Source organism: Dermochelys coriacea, chromosome 3 (genome assembly GCF_009764565.3).
Source record: "Dermochelys coriacea isolate rDerCor1 chromosome 3, rDerCor1.pri.v4, whole genome shotgun sequence".
NCBI lineage: Eukaryota > Metazoa > Chordata > Testudines > Dermochelyidae > Dermochelys > Dermochelys coriacea.
The window spans coordinates 10472968-10495100 of record NC_050070.1 but is presented as its reverse complement, the minus strand read 5'-3'; the positions used below and the strand labels follow the sequence as shown (position 1 = coordinate 10495100).

The 22133-nt window shown below is 42.2% G+C and overlaps 1 long non-coding RNA gene across 1 annotated transcript; it reads left to right on the top strand.

Moving 5' to 3' along the window:
* Positions 1-401: 401 nt before the first annotated feature.
* LOC122459182 lies at positions 402-19338 on the top strand. Its single transcript, XR_006279693.1, has 3 exons — positions 402-522; positions 8743-8752; positions 19328-19338. It is a non-coding gene; the product is annotated as an uncharacterized LOC122459182 (long non-coding RNA).
* Positions 19339-22133: the final 2795 nt, after the last annotated feature.

Sequence of the window (22133 nt, the reverse complement as noted above, 5' to 3'; positions counted from 1 at the left end):
GCTGCCCTGATTCTGGACTATCTGGGGATTATATGTTAGAATAACCTAACAGCTTCTCTACCCAGGCTGCCTATAGCATGTCCATGCTCTGGAGCAAACGAGAGTCTCCAAAGTGCTCAGAGCTACAGACATTGCCCCTCTGAGCACCACTCCAGGACACTGCTTGCAATGAAGCTCTGTCATATCTCAATATAAAATGATTGAATCTATCACAGAAAAAAACTAGAATAACAAGCAACATGTTGGCTTCTGATTGACACTTATACTTTTAAGCCTTTCAGGAATTTTATGTCAATCTCTTAGTCATTGATGGAAGGATCCTGTTTTTCAATGACTTCAGCCATGGGATTTTCTTGTTAACACTCACCATAAGGAAAGCTGCCATTCCGATTCCGTTATAACCCCTTCTTCTCACATATTTGTCCATTTCTGGAAAGTTCTCCTTTCCGGATATCATTTCTGGATATGAAAGGCCTGCTGTCCTCAGACAGAGGGGAGTTGGTGGGACCTGTTGTGAGTATAGTGAAGAGCAGGAAGGCTGATCTTGACAAAAATAAATGGTTTAAAAACAAAGCCAGCCATGTACATTGGCCAAACCAGACAGTCTCTATGCAAAGGAATAAATGGACACAAGTCTGACATCAGGAATTATAACATTCAAAAACCAGTCGGAGAATGCTTCAATCTGCCTGGTCACTCAATAACAGACTTAAAAGTGGCAATTCTTCAACAAAAAAACTTCAAAAACAGACTCCAATGTGAAACTGCAGAACTGGAATTAATTTGCAAATTGGATACCATCAAATTAGCCCTGAACAAAGACTGGGAGTGGATGGAGCATTACAAAAACTAATTTTACCATACTAATTTCCCCCTACTATTACCTACACCTTCTTGTCAACTGTTTGAAATGGGCCACCCTCATTACCACTACAAAAGTGTTTTTCCTCCCTTGGTATTTTACTGTTAATTGAATTGTCTTGTTAGACTGCTCCCCCCCCCCCCACACACACACACTTGGTAAGGCAACTCCCATCTTTGTATGTATATATATATATACCTGTAACTGTATTTTCCACTCCATGTATCTGATGTAGTGGGTGTTAGCCCACAAAAGCTTCTGCCCAAATAAATTTGTTACTCTCTAAGGTGCCACAAGGATTCCTCAGTGTCCTTACAGAGGCCAACATCTTCAGTGATTATCCAGCACCAGCTGAAATGGAGCAGACAGTGTGTGCGCATGCCTTATGTACGCTTACCAAAAGCAAATGCTGTAAGCTCAACTCCCCAAAAGAGAAAGAAAATGGGGAGGCCAAAAGAAATGCTTTAAAGACACCCTCAGCATAAATATCAAGAGATGTAGCATCGACACCACACACTGGGAGACAGCAGCCCAAGATAGGGATAACTGGCGAAGACTTGTCAAAGAGGGAACATCCACTTTTGAGGAAAATCATCTTGCCCTGGTTGCAGAAAAGAGCCAGAAAAGAAAGACAACAGTCATGCAGCAATCATAGCACAACCCTGTCTTCCAATACCACCTGAAATGTCTACCAACGAGCCTATGGCTCAAGACTCGGACTCCTCAGTCATCAAAGGACTCATCAAAAATTAAAACTGTGAAAGAGATCTTCCTTGACCTCAAGTGATTGCCAACAATTGATCATGTGATTCAGTATTTGTTTTTTTAGTTTTTGCTATTGGCAAAAGTGTGTTTGATAGAAAAACTGTTTATGGATGTGAGTCACATTGTTCTATAATGTATGTATTTTGGGTTTTATTTTTATATGTCATAAAGTTAGTCAAATTTGTTATAGTTCACAATTTCTGATTAAATTAAATGTCTACATTTAAAAAAAATCAATGCAATTTCAATGAGGAATTTGAATCTTATTTACAATAGATCCAATATTTAATAAGCAGTGGTGCTTCCCCCTCCCCAATGAAATTATTGATTTATTTACTTATGTTAAGTTGTTGCTTAACTTTTTTAGAATGTTAATCAGCCTCTCTTACTAGAGAGTAAGGGGTCCAGGGAGGGGAGAGTATATTTACCTCATAAGCCAGGTAGGCAGCCAGCTCACATATTTAGCTATATCTGACTATCTTCATTAAAACTCTGCAGAAGAATGTTTCAGCAGAGAAATGAATCCCCTATTCTGGAACTAACCAGGAATATCTGCACTCACCATTCAGTGATGAGGAAATTCTTGCTCTGCCTTTGATTTGAAACCAAATATAACAATGTCCTTGTTTTAATGGATCTAAACACAAAATCTGAGAATTTCTTTCCTTTCCCCTTTTTTAAAGTGAGTGATGACAGCAGAGATTGTCAATGCAGGATCGCTGGGAAGCTGGCAGACGACACCTTGCTTCTAAAATCCTTGGATCCTTTTCATCTGGGCTGTAAAGAATCTTGCAAGCTGGAAAAAAATCCACATGGAAGCCCTTGTGTCACCCATGATAACTCGTTCTTCTTCCTTTCATAAAAGTAACTGGTTGTGGTTGTGTATTGCAAATGGGTGAATGAGTTTTTTCATTGGTGCACGGGGACTGTTTTGCTATTTCTTTTCCATACAAATCCCTTTTTTCTATTTATTTTAAATTAAATATCATTAAAATAAAATGTGCCTGTCATATGCTCAATCCACCCAGTGGTGTTCCTAGACAAGGGGACATACATATTTGTATGTTTCAGGGAGCTCACCTGGATAAAGCTTTGCCTGTTCCTTCCTCCTTTGTCAGAGATGTTCGGTTCAGTCACAGCTTGGCTGCACAGTGAGCAGTATCCATATCAGTGCTCCATGGAATATCAACCCTCTCTCTGCTCCCCTTGCTTCCCAAATTTCCCCATCACGAGGCCCCCTTCTCTTCTCCCTGAGCTTCCAGACAGGGCTAATTGCAGCAGGTTCCCGAGCAGAAATCAGAATGGTAGCACAAATGCCAAAGACCCAGGCTTATAGAAACCAGACTAACTTTGCAAGTCTGGGTGTAACTGAGGCAGCAATGTGGGGTCCTCCCATGGAGATGGAGAAACAATGGAACTCACAGCTGCTTTGCATTTCTGTGCAGCAGCAGAATATTGTTACCTCCAGCTTTTCTCCACAAACCAGCTCCTTTTCTCATTGCGCTATCCCTCTGCCCTGCTCCCAGTTTTCCCTCGCAGTCCTTATCATGACCACTGCTGGGACCAGCCCTGGAGGGACTTGTCTTCACTGGGAAAAAGGATTGTGTTAGAAAAGGTGTTAATGAATGAACAGGGAAGGCAGTGCAGACCAGTGGCTCGAGGACTAGGGCATAGGAGATATGGATTCTATTCCTGTCTCTGGCCTGTTGGGTGACCCACAGGCCTGCCCTGAGAGGGAGTTTGACCAATTAGGGCAAGTTCTGCATCAAATATTGGCATGTAACTGTAAGCAAAAGGTGCATCTGGCCCCCTCTAAGAACTCCTCCCTCTGCTCTTTGCTATCAGGGTGGATTCAGACACATAGCACCACCCAAATAGTGGCTTTGACCAATCAGTTCTGGGATTGGTTGACCCATACGGAACAGGGTCATGTGACCCCCTCTAAGAACTTGTCATGCCACCCTCTGACAATTGGAGTGGACTTCAGCCCCACATTATCACCCCAGAATGGGCTTAACCAAACAGCGCAAATTTTGGGGAGAACTAACCCATATGGGAGAGGGGCAAGTGACCCTTCTAAGACCTCGTACTGCCACCTACTACCAACTGGAGTGGATTTCAAACCATGGTCGTTTATGGAAGGGAAACACGTACCGAACAGAACAGGTTTAGCAAAAAACGAAATTTGACAAAGACAAGTATAGGTTCTATACTTAGGGAAGAAAAAACAAACACACAAATAGAGAATGGGGGATAACTAGATTGGCAGCAGCAGTGCTGAGAAGGATTTGGGAGTTGAGGTGGATCACAACCTCGACATGAGTCAACAATGAGATGCTGTTGCCAAAAATTCAAATGCAATTTGGGATTGCATTAACGGAGACATAGCATGCAAATCACAAGAGGTGATAATACAACTTCACGCAGCACAGGTTAGACTTCAGCTAGAGAACTGTGCCCAATTTTGGCACAGCTGTATAGGAAGTATGTAGAGAAAGTCGGAAGGATCCAGAGGTGAGTGACAAAGACGATCAAAGGGATAGAATGCATGCCATATGAGCAAAGGCTGAAGGAACTGGGTATGTTTACTTTGGAGAAAAAGAGATTAGCGGGGAACATGTTGTGGACTTCAACTACTTGAAAGGCTGCTATAAAAAAGATGGAGAAAAATTACTCTCTTTTGCCATAGAGGGCAGAAGAAGACGGAATGGTGATGGTGTGGACTAGCCTCAGAGGTCCCCTGGTGTAAGTCTCCGGGTCCTGCCACACCCATCCCAAGAAAGGATCAATGGAACTAATTACTTTGACAGGCCTAGGGAAGCTTTAAAGGTTAGCCAATCAGAGAGGCTGCAGGGAGCAGCCAATCAGGACCCAAGAAGGTCATATAAAAAGAAGCTGCAGTGCCAAAGATAGTCATTTCATAGCTAGAGCCAGAAGAGTGTAAATGGTGTTTCTGGATGGCCAAAGGGAACTGCAGCACCACAGACAACTGAGTGCTGGCTGGGACATGAGAACAGGCTCCTGGGTGGTTGCTGGGCCTGAACACAGAGGAGCCCTCCACTTAGGGTGAAGCTTTGGTGAAGGCTGGGGCTGTGTGGAAGTGGCCCGGGGAACTGAAAGTGGTTTAGTTCAAGACACAATGCAATTCATGGCTGCTGTTATAATGTTCCCTGGAATGGGACCTGGAGTAGTAGGCCCCTCCTCCCTCCCTTCCTCCTTCCCTCCCTCCCCCCAACGCCCAACATACATCATTGGGGAAGTGGCCTAGAATTGAACAGTGATAAAACCCTGGAAGGGGAACTGAAATATTACGTGGCCCAGCTGGAGAGTTGGGGCCAGAAGGGCAAAGAAAGGGTAAAAACGATTGTCTCCATGAAAAAAGCCCCGGGGATAGGGCCCGATACCAGGGCTGGGACTGTTTGAAAACTGCGGACACATCCAACCACAAGAGGGCGCTTCTTAGATGTTATATATAGCAGATGTATAGCATAGCAGATTTAGATTCAATCTCAGGGAAAACTTCCTAACTGTAAGAACAATAGGACAATGGAACAAACACCCTAGGGAAGTCATGGAATTTCCTTCATGGAGGTTCTCAAAAACAGTCTAGATAGTCATGTCTCTATTGACACAATAATACCTGCATCTTGGCAGGGGGTTAGAATATATGATTCTTGCGGTCACTTCTATCCCTATAGTTCCGTGAGTCAATGATTCTAAGGGTCTTGGCGGATCTACAGAGCCATCCCACATCGCTGCATTGAAGTGGCTGTCTTGGTTCAAGAGCATGTCTTCAGAAATCACAGAAACACTGAGAGGAAACAGCCTCCTTCAACACACCCACAAGAACTATGAGATTTGTTTGAGCTTCCGTGTATTCTTGTAATACTGTTCTCCTCTCCACAGTACGGTCAAAAAAAGAGAGAGACCCTTAGAGAGCAGTTTAAACAAGTTCAAAGTTTTAAAAAAAGAGACCACTGAAATGGAATATTCTCCAGCATCAACAACAGACAGACATTTGAACCCCAGCAAATATATTTTGATTTTTTCTTAGTTGTTTACACAATTTTGGTTTTAATCAAATACATAGGTGTGGGTGGGTTTTGGAGATTATCGAGTGTTTTTTTGGTGAACATTGTAAAATGTTTATCTAATGGTAATCAGGCCTGGGCAGCTCTCATGATGATAACATAGTCAGCTACAGAGACACTGCTGAGACCTTTAACAACATTGCCAACACAAAACTGCAGAATCATAGAATTACAGAATTGTAGGAGTGGAAGGAACCTTAAAAGGCCATATAGTCCAGTCCCCTGCACTTATGGCAAAACCAAAAAGAACACGGCAAAGCATTAAGACAGTCCAAATCTCAGTTACACCAAGCCAAAGGACAAAACAAAGATCTCTGGTAAAAAGCAACAGTGCAAACACATCTCAGTTCTTCACTGGTCAACATCACACCAAGCCCTGAGAAAACTGTGAATGAGAACACAGAGATTAACAAACCAGGAACATGTGCTTTAGGGGTTTTAAATAAAAAACAAGGATTGAAATCTCATGCAGTACATGCATATCTCTTTAAGAACTATCTGAAAATTATTATGAACTATTCTCTTCCCTCATTAAGCTAGGCATAGCTCTTCAGTGTTCTGAAAAAAAACATAGTGCTTTGTTCAGAAAACTGATGGCCGGTGTATCCTCCTGGGTCCTAAAAGAAAGGATGGCTGGAAATGACATCAACAATGTAAAAGCTCTTGGGGATGACTGAAAAATACTTTATTTTTCCAGAGGGTGGTTCTAATTCTGAGCAGGCATGACTAGTCAAGGAAATAAAAGTTTGCTGTAAGTGTCTTTTGGGTAAGACCTGAAATATTCATTGACCTGGGAGGTAATGCATCCTTTAGGATTCGTAGAACTTTTTATACAATGAACAAAATTTTCAATAATCCTCATCATATTTGATTTGGCTGTCTGAAAGGAAGCCCAAGGCTGGGTTGCTTTAAGAGAACTGAATTTCTGGCTTCTGGATAACCAGTAAGGTATTGTAGAAGCTGTTTTGTTGCTGAGTTGATGAATCTAAGTATTAGAATAACCACCAGTTTGGGGATTGTTCTTTGCAGTTTGCCCTAACTGAGCAATCTCAGCATGGACCCCTTGGGACCCTGGTCACAGAAGGCTTCCACAAGATCCCCTGAAGCAGCTGTAGTTTCCAGGGGTGGGGGTAAACAGCAAGCACCTCACAAAGGGGCCAACAGCCCCGATTCCAAACAACCAAGCACATCCAGAGCCTGCACTACACATAAACAGGCAAAGACTAAGCGATCTGTAAGGTTTACCAAGTCAAATGCTTCTGCTGCTTTTGATTCAGTGATTGCTGTTTGAAATAAGGACTTTAGGTCTTCTACATCTCTTAGGCATTCAACAGGGAAAAAGCTTAAGAATCTAGTTTTTTATTTGTTTCAAAAACAAGATTCTCTGGAAGATAGGAAGGCCTTAAATCAAAAGATAACAGAAACACAGGTAATGTTTGTAAGTTGTGAAAGTTGTGAAGGACAGTTGTGATTAAATATGAAACCTAAAAACGTAAAAAGAGGGAGGAGAAAAAAGTGGGAGAGATCTAAAAGATTGAGGAGCTTGGCAAATAAACTTTAAAAAGCACTTTAGGGGAAAAAAGGGATGCTCACAAAATTCCCCCCACCCAAGAAAGGGAAACAGCCATAGACCTCCCCTGCTGACCTCTGCTTCTGAAGGAGTGGAATCTCCCATTTCTAATGCATCTGAGAAGTTTCCTTAGGTACATCTAGAAAGTGTGAGACAGCCGATGAGGCACAGAAAAGAAATGTAACGCTTATGTGTATTTTCAGGAATTTTGTTTCACTAATTTAGACAGCTTGACAGACTTCCCTCTGGAAATGGTGGCCATTAGCATTGCTGTTCAAAGTTTGCTAGACTATGTTACTATCAGTTGGGGCCCAAAGATGTACAGCTACGCTTAGATGCTCCGGGGCGAAACCACCCTCTCTACTCAGAGACATTAGGAAGATTTAAACACTAGATTATTTAAATAATGTCATCAACATATTGCAGAGTAAGGCAGAGATCATGGAGTCTGGCACACTAAGGCTTGTTGTCATGATTATTAGAAACAGGGAAGGGGGGGAAGCAGGGGTGTTAGACCCTTAAAGACAATCATGTACAGTAAAATAATCAGAAAAAAAAGGGAAACGTAATCAATTTAACCAGGGTAAGAATCTGTGTTTTGCTGGTAGTGTTCTGGGGTCTTTATGAAATAAAAACCACCACAGATGCACAAATATTAGAGGGAGACAAACATCTCCACCAGTTTTTTGGACTCCACCGGGAGTTGGGGCTTTCAGACTGAAAAATGATCAGCTTTACCAATGTGAGCGCTTTCTGAAGAACATTTAGGCGTGACTATTAAAGCAATGCCTCATGAAAGTGGGAATTGGTGCTTTTTTACAATGGTTGGGGAATGACACCTAAGATTGTCTTTGTTCTGTTACAAGACAAACATTGTTATGGCATCCTAAATATTAAAGACTTTATAGGATCACCATATTTGTGCAAAAGCTGCCATACTACATATAGCCACAAACACCAGCTTGCCTGTAAAAACCACTGCCATATGTGTATTAGCACTGAGTGCCTTGAAGTGTCTGAGAAAAGAATGAGATGCCCCTGGTGTAAGCTATTTTACAGGTGCGAGGCCTGCTTAGAAAGAGACAGCTCTGGCAGCAGATGGTAAAGTTGGCTGTAAAAGTAGAAGACTTTGTGATAAGTTTCAGAATAGCAGCCGTGTTAGTCTGTATTCGCAAAAAGAAAAGGAGTACCACAAGTACTCCTTTTCTTTTTGTGATAAGTGCGGCTTCTACAATGTTAAAAACCATCAGTGTAAAAGCAAGAAGCGCCCCTAGTGTTATCAGAAGACAAGCAGCATACACAGCCATGAGGGTTATCTGCGTAATATCTACTCTCCAAAAAAAGGGAAGGATTATGTGTTTTATAATTCTAAATGCATGCAAGAAACAAGGGTACACGTGCCAAATTGTGTTTCTCCCTTGCATTTAGATAAAGAAAGCAGCTTAGAATTTAAGAGGGAAGAAGGTGTCAGTGAGATTGTTCCAGTCTTTAGAAGACAAGCATTTTAAGGGATATAATTATAATGCTAAAGATTATGACAGTTATTTCATCCTTAGACAATTGATTAAAGAAAAATGGCTGTCAGGCTGGTAACGCAAGGCAGGAAACTAATGTGTGTGATGGCAGCAGATTCAGAAATCAGATGTATAGATCCTTTAATTTTCTGGCCCTGAAACACAACAAGTTACCCAAGGCTATGGGGCTCGAGGGAGTCAAGGGGTATTTTCCGCATTTTTCTGCACTGCTGAAAATCTGAAATACATGGCTCTTATGCCTCCAATAGAGCACGCTGAAGTAGAATAAGATGCAAGAAGGAAAAAATGGAATTTCTGAAGTGGTACCAACATAAGCACCAGAATGAATTTGATCTCCAGAAAGAACTGTGCTATTATTGACAGAAATGTTAAAAGTTTGGAAGAGGCTTGTGACCAGTTCAGAAAAGAAAGTATGAAAATGAAAAAGAAGCAGTTTGTTAAAAACCCAGGACAGTATTGTGAGGATGCAGTGACTAACTGTATAGCCCTCTTTCAGTACATTATATTAGCATCAATTTGCATGGCCATGTACTGATTTATTTTTTTAAAACTCACAAAATTATCATAAGCAGCAGAAGAGATATTCTGTGCCCACCATTCATTGGCTATTGTACATAGCCAATGCAGAGAACATCCAAATTCAACATGCTTTTTCAGGGTGGGGAGCTTAAAGTGGGGTCCTATTTTTTGGTTGGCTATTTTATCATAGTTGGTAAGCTTAGGTTGGACACTCAGGGCTTCCTGTTCCCCATGCTCGTCCCACGGGGCCTGGGTCTCTTCCTTTGGGGGTCTGCTAATAAGGGCCTCTACCAGCTCTTGCTCTCCAGTCAAGGATCCTGGGGTGGACGGCTCGCCCATAGCTTCCCTCTCCCTTCTCAGGATCTGTTGTCTAGGGGTTTTCTGCTTGGGGGTTTGTAGCCCCTTCTTCGGGAAATCTCCCCTTTTCCCTATCTTGGGCTTTCTCCTCTGCCCACCTTCCCTCCTTCATGTGTCTGAATTGTGTCCTGAAGATCAGTGTGACTGAATTTCATTTTTCCTGTTTCATTAAACTTTGTGCTCATATAACAGTGAAAGTGCCATACTTCTCCACAGAGATTCATGTTCAAGTCAACAAGGTATGAGACAACTAGCTTTTGGGAACCTTGTGAATATTGTTCATCAGATAAGTCCATATCATTTAGAAAAGAAGATCTACTTGATACTTTGTACACTTCACCTTTCCTCTTTATATGAGCTTCAAGGGTATTAATTATAGCGTAGTAAGTAGATACATGAAATTTGTCTCTAGGATTCAATGCTGTTTCTGAGTAGCAGCCCTGTTAGTCTGTATTCGCAAAAAGAAAAGGAGTACTTGTGGCACCTTAGAGACTAACAAATTTATTAGAGCATAAGCTTTCGTGAGCTACAGCTCACTTCATCGGATGCATTTGGTGAAAAAAACAGAGGAGAGATTTATATACACACACACAGAGAACATGAAACAATGCGAGGAAATCAGATCCTTTAATCTATTGCAATAAATTTATGTTTAAATTTAAATTTATGATTTCCTCGCATTATTTCAATCTACGCTAGTAGGACGCCCCCCTGGTTTATGTGGGGATAAGTAATAAAAAGAGAACAGAAAAATGAGGGAAGTGGAGTGTTAGGAAGTCTAACAAAGTTCTGATTTTCCCCATGATGACTACTTCAATGCTTTTTTTTAAATATCAAATATCAAATTTAAAAAAAAAATCTCATTTTTTTTGGTGCCCCCTGCTTTGCTGGTGCCTTAAGCACGTGCTTAGTCTGCCTATCGAGTAATCCAGCCCTGGTTACAACCCATACCAACTGTAACTTTTTAAAAAATGCTTAGAACATAATATGAAATTTAAAAAAATACACAATAAAACACAAAAGGCTTGTATAGTTGCTTTATATATTACTTTGATTAAAGGAAACAAATGTGTAGGCTTTAAAAGCCACAGCAGTCTAAAACGGCACCTTTTTAACAATGTAAAATAATAAAAAAGCATTTTATGGTTTTTAGTAATAATTTTAACAAGGGTTATTTTTGAACCAGGAAGCTTGTTTTAAAAAGCTGTTTAGTTACCATTAAACAGAAGCCATGGCCATGAAATTAATTAAAGGGAACAGGGGTGTAGATTTTAAAGTCTCCTGATTACAGAAATCTTAATGGCCACATTACCATTTACAATTTTTTTATTAACCGTTTAAATGGCCTAATTTTAAATAAAATAAGAACTTTTTTACAATTAAAGTCTGAAGAAATATGTAGCAACATGTCCATTCCTTTTTTTCCTAGAAAAAATGACCCTCAGACCCCCTAGTTTTTCTGAAGAAATGCCTTTTTACGTTTTATTTTTAGAGGGCCCCAAACCCTTTTTTAAAAAACAGGTTTAGGCCTATAAATAGAGAGAGAAAGTTGGCCATTGAGTTCAAAGTTGGCCATTGCGTTTTATTGCTGACAAATGTAAAACTTTAGAGCCTACAAGTCCACTCAGTCCTACTTCAGTCTATCGCTCAGACAAACAAACTTGGTTACAATTTGCAGAAGATAATGCTGCCCACTTCTTGTTTACAATGTCACCTGAAAGTGAAAACAGGTGTTCACATGGCACTGTTGTAGCCAGCATCGCAAGATATTTACATGCTAGATGCACTAAAGATTCATATGTCCCTTCATCTTCAACCACCATTCCATAGGACATATGTACATGCTGATGATGGGTCCTGCTCAATTTCGATCCAAAGCAGAGTGGACTGATGCATGTTCATTTTCATCATCTGAGTCAGATGTCACCAGCAGAAGGTTGATTTTCTTTTTTTGGTGGTTCGGGTTCTGCAGTTTCCGCATCTGAGTGTTGTTCTTTTAAAACTTCTTAAAGCATGCTCCACACCTTGTCCCTCTCAGATTTTGGAAGGCACTTCTGATTCTTAAACCTTCAGTTGAGTGCTGTAGCTATTTTTAGAAATCTCACATTGGTTTCTTCTCTGCGTTTTGTCATCTCTGCAGTGAAAGTGTTCTTAAAACAAACAACGTATGCTGGGACATCATCCGAGACAGCTATAACATGAAATATACGGCAGAATGCTGGTAAAAGAGAGCCAAAGACATATAGTTCTCCCCCAAGGAGTTCACTCACAAATTTAATTAATGCATTATTTTTTAACGAGCATCATCAGCATGGAAGCATGTTCTCTGGAATGGTGGCTGAAGCATGACGGGGCATACGAATGTTTAGCATATCTGGCATATAAATACCTTGAAATGCCAGCTACAAAAGTGACATGCAAATGTCTGTTCTCGCTTTCAGGTGACATTGTAAATAAGAAGGGAACAGCGTCTCCTGTAAATGTAAACAAACTTGTTTGTCTTAGCGATTGGCTTAACAAGAAGTAGGACTGAGTGGATTTGTAGGCTCTAAAGTTTTACATTGTTTTGTTTTTGAGAGCAGTTATGTAGCAAAAAAATCTACATTTGTAAGTTGCACTTTCATGATAAAGAGATTGCACTACAGTACTTGTATGAGGTGAACTGATAAACAAAAGAAATAGTATTTTTCATTTTTACAGGACAAATATTTGTAAGAAAAATAATAATATAAAGTGAGCACTCTACACTTTGTATGTTATGTTGTAATTGAATAAATATATTTGAAAATGTAGAAAAACATCTGAAAATATTTAATAAATTTCAATTAGTATTCCATTGTTTAACTGTGTGATTAATCATGATTAATTTTTAATCACAATTAATTTGTTTGAGTTAATCACATGAGTTAACTGCGACTAATTGACAGCCCTAATATTTTTCCTTACTTACAAACTGGGGAAGACACCATAAAGTCTTCCTGGTTCTTCAGTTCAATTTCAGGTTGGAACACAGGCTTCAGTATCAGTTATACCTCTTTATCAAATCAGTGTAAATGGATTGTCTCATCTGAAAATGCACAGGTGCATCCAAAGGACATTTAGGCCTCTTGGCATCTGTAGGAATGTTGTAAAAGGACATGCTCACAATCTATAGGTTCCCAATTTGAAACCCAACTTTCAAAATAGCACAGATTTATACAAGTCGATCAAATGATCATTGGCTAGAATTTTTCAAGTAACCCATTCTATGAAAGCCAATTTCTAATTAGCTCAACAAAAGAGCAATATTGTTGTAAACGGACCAATGGTCAAAAGCCATGCCATAATTGATTCGGAAAATATATTCTGTGATGTAATTAGAGAACAGATTCTGATTAGCCCAGCGGGCAGGTATGGTTTGCCCCCAAGGTTCACTGACCCCAGAATTGTTTGGATTTCTTGAGAGGTAGCCAAGCTGGGTAAACTGCTCTTCTCTCCTCTCCTCTTCTCTCTCTGCCATGCACTAAGTGATACAGGCTTTCTTGCCGCTTCAAAACTTTCTCTCTTTCTATAACAACTTTTTGCTTTTCTCAGCTGTTCTCATTCTTTTTTTATTTTCTCTAAAAAACACATGCTCTATTCTATTTGAAAATAACCATTTTTATTTTCTAAAAAAATCTCTATTTTTTCTCTAAACACTTTTAAAACTCTCTCCTGTCATAACCCGCTTTATTTAATACCCTACATGTATAACCCTTATGTTTTCTAAACAACTAATAATTTTTTCTGAAACACATTGAGAACTTTCTCTTTACAGACATTTTTCCTGTCATAATCTGCCTTATTTTCTAAGATATCTACAAATACCCATACAAAGTATTTTTTTCTAAAAACCTGTTGTTCCCCGATCCTTAACATGTAAACACACACACAAATTATCACCTCTAAAATTCCCCGTTCAAAAAAAAAATTAAAAAATTCAAAATGGCTGACCACATCAAAAGTATACATGTCCAGATATGATACCAGAGGGTGGGACAAATATGAAAAAGGGGCATGGAAATGTATCAGATTTATATGGTGATGAATGATATAGCGTGGTGATTGATTGAACAGGAGTGAACAGCCTCAGAACTGTGGTGGGTAGCAGCAACATTTAGAAACGGAAGTGTCTGAATGAGTCCATTTTAGTCTAAATTGCTGATTCCCTGTGGGACTCTGCACAAACATTCTTGTGAAGACTCACAGTTGGGGAATACTTCCTTAATCACCAATTGCCAGCATTAGACATGTTAGAAAGGCCGATCCTTTTGGAATGCAGCCCAAATATCCATCACCTCATCCTTTAGGAAATTTCAATTTGAATACTTTAAATTGGATTTTAGCTGTGCTTTCATTAACTATCCACTCAAGACAGACAGGAGCCCTAGATGTAAACAGTATTGTTTCATTACTTCCTTGTTCTCCACCTATGTCTCTCTATTTTTCTCTCCTCGTATACATGGCTTATAAATTGTTTGGTGCAAGGAGTGTGTCTTAGTTACACCTTAGTCAAAAGCCTGAGATAATAAGGTCCTAGTCTGTCACTAGGACTCCAAGGGCCTAATACGTTTCTTTAAGAATTCTAATAATTATTATTAATAATAATAATAAATAAAAAATACAGATACATTTTCTTTTCTGCTGAAACTGTTCCAACCCCACACAGTTGCATTTCCAGTAATTAAAACAAATAATTAAGACAAGTGCACAGATTATTATCTGGGAGACAGTGTGGCTAGGACACTGGGACAATAAACTGTCACATCGAAATTGTGGGTTTTATTCCCAGCTTGTGAACTCTCTCCATGGGGCATGAGACATTGTGTAATAATAAGGGATGTGAAGGCTCTGAGTACTTAATATTAGTCAGAAGTAGAAATTAGATTCTAGTTCATGGCCTCCCAGTTCCCAGCCCAATTCACCATCCCTTAGTCCAAGGGGTATTTCACTCACAGTTGTTGGGGGGGAGGGGGGTGTGTGACCAAGGCAAGGGCAGTTCTTTTCTGCCCCCCGGATGAGGCGATCTCCAATAGTATAATACACAAAAAATACAATCAAAATCAGGAACCATTTCCAAGTTCAAATCTAACACCCCAACAACCGTGAGTGAAATTAACAAGGATGTCAGAGTTGGCCCCTTTACCCGCGGGCTGAACCGCGGAGTGAACAGCTAAGTTTAAAATGTTCTTATGCAGCCAGCAGGCGTAATGGGCAGGCTTCTCCTTCAGCCAGTCCCCCTGCTCCCTACTGCAAGCTAGAGGGGAGCCGCTGCAGACCCTGCTGAGCGCCAGGTTAGGGGGAGGGGAAGCACGGAGCCTAGCCACGTCAGCAGCCTGGCGGAAGGAGGAGGGAGGACAAGGAGAAAAATGTGACAATGAGTTTTCACTTTTTCAGGCTTATTCCAATATTAAAGTTTTATTACCAACAGTACTGGTAGTAGTAGCTTTATTTTCTATATTTAAGTCACACAATGGGAGGGATCCGTGAAGTATGTATGTATCCGTGAAGTATTCCGGATGACTGGAAAAAGGCTAATGTAGTGCCCATCTTTAAAAAAGGGAAGAAGGAGGATCCTGGGAACTACAGGCCAGTCAGCCTCACCTCAGTCCCTGGAAAAATCATGGAGCAGGTCCTCAAAGAATCAATCCTGAAGCACTTAGAGGAGAGGAAAGTGATCAGGAACAGTCAGCATGGATTCACCAAGGGAAGGTCATGCCTGACTAATCTAATCGCCTTTTATGATGAGATTACTGGTTCTGTGGATGAAGGGAAAGCAGTGGATGTATTGTTTCTTGACTTTAGCAAAGCTTTTGACACGGTCTCCCACAGCATTCTTGTCAGCAAGTTAAGGAAGTATGGGCCGGATGAATGCACTATAAGGTGGGTAGAAAGCTGGCTAGATTGTCGGGCTCAACGAGTAGTGATCAATGACTCCATGTCTAGTTGGCAGCCGGTGTCAAGTGGAGTGCCCCAGGGGTCGGTCCTGGGGCCCGTTTTGTTCAATATCTTCATAAATGATCTGGAGGATGGTGTGGATTGCACTCTCAGCAAATTTGCGGATGATACTAAACTGGGAGGAGTGGTAGATACGCTGGAGGGGAGGGATAGGATACAGAAGGACCTAGACAAATTGGAGGATTGGGCCAAAAGAAATCTAATGAGGTTTAATAAGGATAAGTGCAGGGTCCTGCACTTAGGATGGAAGAATCCAATGCACCGCTACAGACTAGGGACCGAATGGCTCGGCAGCAGTTCTGCGGAAAAGGACCTAGGGGTGACAGTGGACGAGAAGCTGGATATGAGTCAGCAGTGTGCCCTTGTTGCCAAGAAGGCCAATGGCATTTTGGGATGTATAAGTAGGGGCATAGCGAGCAGATCGAGGGACGTGATCGTTCCCCTCTATTCGACACTGGTGAGGCCTCATCTGGAGTACTGTGTCCAGTTTTGGGCCCCACACTACAAGAAGGATGTGGATAAATTGGAAAGAGTACAGCGAAGGGCAACAAAAATGATTAGGGGTCTAGAGCACATGACTTATGAGGAGAGGCTGAGGGAGCTGGGATTGTTTAGTCTGCAGAAGAGAAGAATGAGGGGGGATTTGATAGCTGCTTTCAACTACCTGAAAGGGGGTTTCAAAGAGGATGGCTCTAGACTGTTCTCAATGGTAGCAGATGACAGAACGAGGAGTAATGGTCTCAAGTTGCAATGGGGGAGGTTTAGATTGGATATTAGGAAAAACTTTTTCACTAAGAGGGTGGTGAAACACTGGAATGCGTTACCTAGGGAGGTGGTAGAATCCCCTTCCTTAGAGGTTTTTAAGGTCAGGCTTGACAAAGCCCTGGCTAGGATGATTTAACTGGGACTTGGTCCTGCTTTGAGCAGGGGGTTGGACTAGATGACCTTCTGGCGTCCCTTCCAACCCTGATATTCTATGATTCTATGATTCTATGATTCTATGTAGGAGAGGTGAGTTTCATGCATTTGGACTGCACCGGTGAGAATTGTAACTTACTCTCACCCTGGCCCCGCCCCTTCCACCTGAGGCCTCGCCTTTCCGGGGGAGGGCAAAGTGGGCCCATACCGGTAAGAGCTGTATTTTACTTTCACCCCTGGGGTGCAGGCTCCGGAGTGGGGCGAGAAATGAAGAGGTCAGGGTGCAGGAGGTGGCTCCAGGCTGGGGGTGTGGGCTCTGGGATGGGGCTGGAGATGAGGGGTTTGGGGTTCAGGAGGGTGCTCTGGGCTGGGACCAAGGGGTTCAGCAGGTGGGAGGGGGTTCAGGGCTGGGGCAGGGGGTTGGGGCATGGGGGGGTGGCTCAGGGGTGCAGGCTTCGGGCAGCGCTTACCTCAAGTTGCTCCGAGAAGCAGCAGCATGTCCCTGCTCTGGCTCCTATGAGGAGGTGTGGCCAGGCAGTTCTGGTGCATGCTGCCCCATCTGCAGGCACCGCCCCTGCAGCTTCCATTGGCAACGGTTGCCAGCCAATGACAACTGCAGGGGCGGCACTTGTGGTGGGGACAATGTGCGGAGTGGAGCCCCCTGGCTGCCAAAGGAGGGCCATAGCGCTGCTTTCTGGAGCCTCGCGGAGCAGCCCCCAACCCTGATCCCCAGTGGGAGCTCGAGGGCTAGATTAAAATGGTTGGTGTGCCGGATCCGGCCCACGGGCCATAGTTTGCACACCCCAACCTGGAGCAATGGGAGGTGTTCTCCCACCTATGTGGGCACCCCATCATATTTAAAGCTGCTCCAATATTCGATACGCAGTGGTTCTTGTCCTCACCCTTTGAATTCACTTATCTACGTTTGGTTGTTTCCTATTTTTTTAGAAGGTTAATAGGAAGGATTTTATTTTTTAATAAGCTGCCTTTTTGACTAGAGACTAAGGTGTAAAGGGATGGGAGATCTATGTTCCAAAGCCAAGTATATTTACCAGGTAGCAGGTAGGCAGCTAGCTTACCTATTTTGCTATATCTAACTATCTCCATTAAATCTCTGTAGAAGAATGTTGCAGAAGAGAAATGAATCCCCTGCTCTGCAGGTTACCAGGAATATCTGTACGCACCATTCAGTGATGGGGAAATTTCTGCTCTGCTATTGATTTGAAATGCAGTGCCGCATTTTCCTTGTGTGACTGGATGTAAACATAGAATGTGAGAGTTTCTTCCATTTTTGCAGTTCTGGGAGTGAGTGATGGCAGCAGAGATGGTCAATGCAGGATCTCTGGGGATCTGGCAGAGGATGCCTTGCTTGTTAAATCCTTGGATCCTTTTCATTTGGGCTCTAAAGAGTCTTGCGAGCTGGAAAAAATCCACAGAGAAGCCCTTGTATCACTCATAATAGTTTGTTCTTTTAATAAAAGTAACTGTTTGTGGAGGTGTATTGCAAACCCGTGTGGGAGTGTTTTGATTTGCATGTGGGGGCTGTTTTTCAATTTCTTTTCCATCAAAATCCCTTTCTTCTTTTCTTTTACATTAAATATAAATAAAATAAAAGATCCCTGTCATGTGTTAAATGCACCCAAGGCTGTTCCTAGACAAGAGGACACACCCTTGTATGTGGGTCCTCCCATGGAGAGGGAGAAACAATGGAGCTACACAATTCCTGTGCCATCCCTGTGCAGCAGCAAATGATTGTTATCTCCAGCTTGTCTCCACAAACCAGCTCCTTTCTTCAGTGCCCTATCTCCCTCCCCTGTGCCCAGCTCTCCCTCACAGCCCTTACAATCACCTCTGCAGGGACCAGTCCTTGAGTGACTTGTCTTTATGGGGGAAAGGTATTGTGTTAGGGGCTGTTAATGTATGAACAGGGAAGGCAGTATATTCTCATGGCAAGAGCACTGGCCTGGGACATAGAAGACGTGGATTCTTTGCCTGTCTCTGGCCTGTTTGATGGCCCATAGGCCTGCCGCATGGGGTGTTTGATGAAGTTCTGGGGCAGAGACTGGTATGTAACCAGAAGCAAAAGGTGTCATGGTACCACCACTAAGAACTCCTCCTATCTCACTTTGCCAGTCAGAGTGGGATTCAGGTGCATAGCACCACCCCAAGAGTGGGATTGATCAATCCATTGATCAATCAATGGGATGGTTTGACCCATATAGAAGAGGGTCATGTGACCCCTCTAAGATCTCCTCCTGCTGCCCTCTAGCAATCGGAGTGGGAATCCCAACCAGAATTATAGAATGCACACTATTTCGCTGTCCCTTTTTATGAAACAGGTCATAGTTACACTGGGGGTCCCTTTGGGCCACAGAGGCTCGAGTGATTGACAAAGCTTAGTACCCTGTAAAGAGAGTGGGCATGAAAGTGTTAGCAGATAGTCATGTCAGTAATCAGGAAAACCTCTTTTTGGAACAGTTACCCGAACAGCTCCTTACTGGTGTTATAGCTAGTGACGCCTTCAGTGGCAATTATACAAAAATTCCTTTCAGCTTTAAATACTTGACCCCTCCCATTAGCGTGAACCTAGGTGAATGCACCCCTGAATTCTGGGACTTGTAGTCCAGCGATCATGGGAGGCATAGGCTGCTAAGAAAGCCTGCTGGGTATGAAGGGCCTGCCCTCTTCAGTCTGAACGGAGTTGGTAGGACCTGCTGGGAATCTCCCTGGAAAGGAGAGCAGGGAAAGGCAGGAGGGATTTGATGATCTTAAGAAATAAGATGAAGAATGAACCCTGAGTGATCTACCGAAAGCCTTATCCAACGCCACCCTAAAGACTCCCTGAACCTAACCTCTGTCATTGGACCATGACTCAGAAATGTCACACAGATTGGGGAGTTATTATTTAAATCTACCCTTTAGATATGGAGGATTGTGAAGGGGAACACTCACCCTGGCACCACCTCAAGGTCAGGGGGCACAGTAGGCTGTTTTCTTTCCAGGTGCTCTCCTTTCCCTGCAACTATCTGTCCCTTCAGTGACTCAGCCCTCCAGCCAGGTCTCACATTCAATTCCATCCTTTCAGGGTATATGCGAAGAGTTCAACAATAGGGTAGCCTTCTGGCTTAGGCATGGGACCCCAGGCTTCCCTCTTTGGGTTGCTGTTATCTCGTACCTGGACCCTACAATCTTTTATCTTCTAACTTATCACAGCCTTAACTACGCAGAGGCTGTAGTCTTGCAATGATTCTCTTTGTGTTATTGCCACTAAAGTGCAACAGGCTGTGCTTGTCATGCAGCAGATTCCCCAGAAGAGAGTGCAGTGTGTTTGTCTCCCCGGTATCAGTCTGCACAGAAAGTGTAGGCAACAATTAGAAAAAATAAAAAAAAATTGGGGAATAGTGGAAGTAGATAGCAATGCATAGAAATTAGAAGTATTTAAGTGTAGAAATATAAGTGAAGCTAAAGAAATCAGAGAAGACTCCATAATGGCAGGGCCAAGGACAACGAAGAGGTTTTATATATATTTCAGAAACAAAAGAGATTTTAACACTTTCAGTCTTACTCAGAGCGCTTAATAAGTTCAAAAGCCAGTCTCTTTAACCAGCAGAATTTGGTCCAATAAAATATATCACCTCACCCACCTTATCTCTTTAATATCCTGGGACCAACAGAGATACAACAGCACTGCAAACCCTAATTTCTGGACAACAAAGATTCAATTTGTTAGTGAACTACACTGGCTTGTGCTCCAGTTAAATTGTTCCACTTTATATAAATAATTAAATAGTGGATTGTTCAACTTCCCTTTGACAGTAACCACCCAGTCTATAGCATCTTCCAATTCTTACAAAATCGGGGGGACAGTTCAGGTGGTAACAGCTTCCCCCACAGTGTCTACATATCCAGTTGAACCCCTCAGCCTTTGGGAATCCTGCACAAAGAAAGAGTCAATCATCATTCTGCGGAGTAGGGTAAATAAGGCTTGTTTTTCCATGATGACAGGCATTTTCCATTCACTGACATCTGGCCAAGTTCCGTCCAGTGCAAAATTTTATCACAGCTTTAGTACTATTGAAATACTTAAAAGAAAAGGAGTACTTGTGGCACCTTAGAGACTAACAAATTTATTTGAGCATAAGCTTTCGTGAGCTACAGCTCACTCCATCGGATGCATTTGGTGGAAAATACAGGGGGAGATTGATATACACACACAGAGAACATGAAACAATGGGTTTATCATACACACTGTAAGCAGAGTGATCACTTAAGATAAGCCATCACCAGCAGCAGGGTGGGGGAAAGGAGGAAAACTTTTCATGGTGACAAGCAAGGTAGGCTATTTCCAGCAGTTAACAAGAATATCTGAGGAACAGTGGTGGGGGCGGAGAAATAACATGGGGAAATAGTTTTACTTTGTGTAATGACTCATCCATTCCCAGTCTCTATTCAAGCCTAAATTAATTATATCCAGTTTGCAAATTAATTCCAATTCAGCAGTCTCTCGTTGGAGTCTGTTTTTGAAGTTTTTTTGTTGAAGAATAGCCACTCTCAGGTCTGTAATCGAGTGACCAGAGAGATTGAAGTGTTCTCCAACTGGTTTTTGAATGTTATAATTCTTGACGTCTGATTTGTGTCCATTTATTCTTTTACGTAGAGACTGTCCAGTTTGACCAATGTACATGGCAGAGTAGCATTGCTGGCACATGATGGCATATATCACATTGGTAGATGCGCAGGTGAAGGAGCCTCTGATAGTGTGGCTGATGTGATTAGGCCCTATGATGGTGTCCCCTGAATAGATATGTGGACAGAGTTGGCAACGGGCTTTGTTGCAAGGATAGGTTCCTGGGTTAGTGGTTCTGTTGTGTGGTGTGTGGTTGCTGGTGAGTATTTGCTTCAGATTCTTTGCACACTCAATGGAAGCCTCTAAGAATCAAGTGGAGAGAGAGAATTAGCCAGGAGAGCTGTTGAGAACTGTAGATCTGAGCATGGGTATCCTTCACTGTCCACCCCTTTACAGAATGGAAAGCAAGTAGCTGCCTGCATTTCCTGCTTTCCTTACTTACTGCTGTTCTGGGTTTGATTCCAGCTCTAATTGTGATGCGTGAAGCGATATCATCAATTCAATTTGGCTAAGTAGGGTTGAACTGGCTCAGTGCTGGGTTGGACGATTCTGCCCAGATTTGCTTCTGAAGATTCAATCGGCAATGGTGTCCAAATGTTAATTTCTAGGAAGGAGGCCAAGCACATAGAAGATGAGGGAAAAGCTTTCAAGCTTACCCAGAGCTCTTCTTCAGGTGTGAGAGCTCTAAGTTCAAAAGCTAGTCTCTTTCATCAGCAGAAGTTGGCCCAAAGAAAGATAGTACTTCACCCACCTTGCCTCTTCAATATCCTGGGACCAACACAGATACAACAGCACTGCAAACCCTAATCTCTAGACAATGAAGATTCAATTGGTTAGAGAAATGCATGTATACATCACACACATCCTATTACAGCACACTCCCATTTATCCGACCAGCCTGGAGGACATCTGA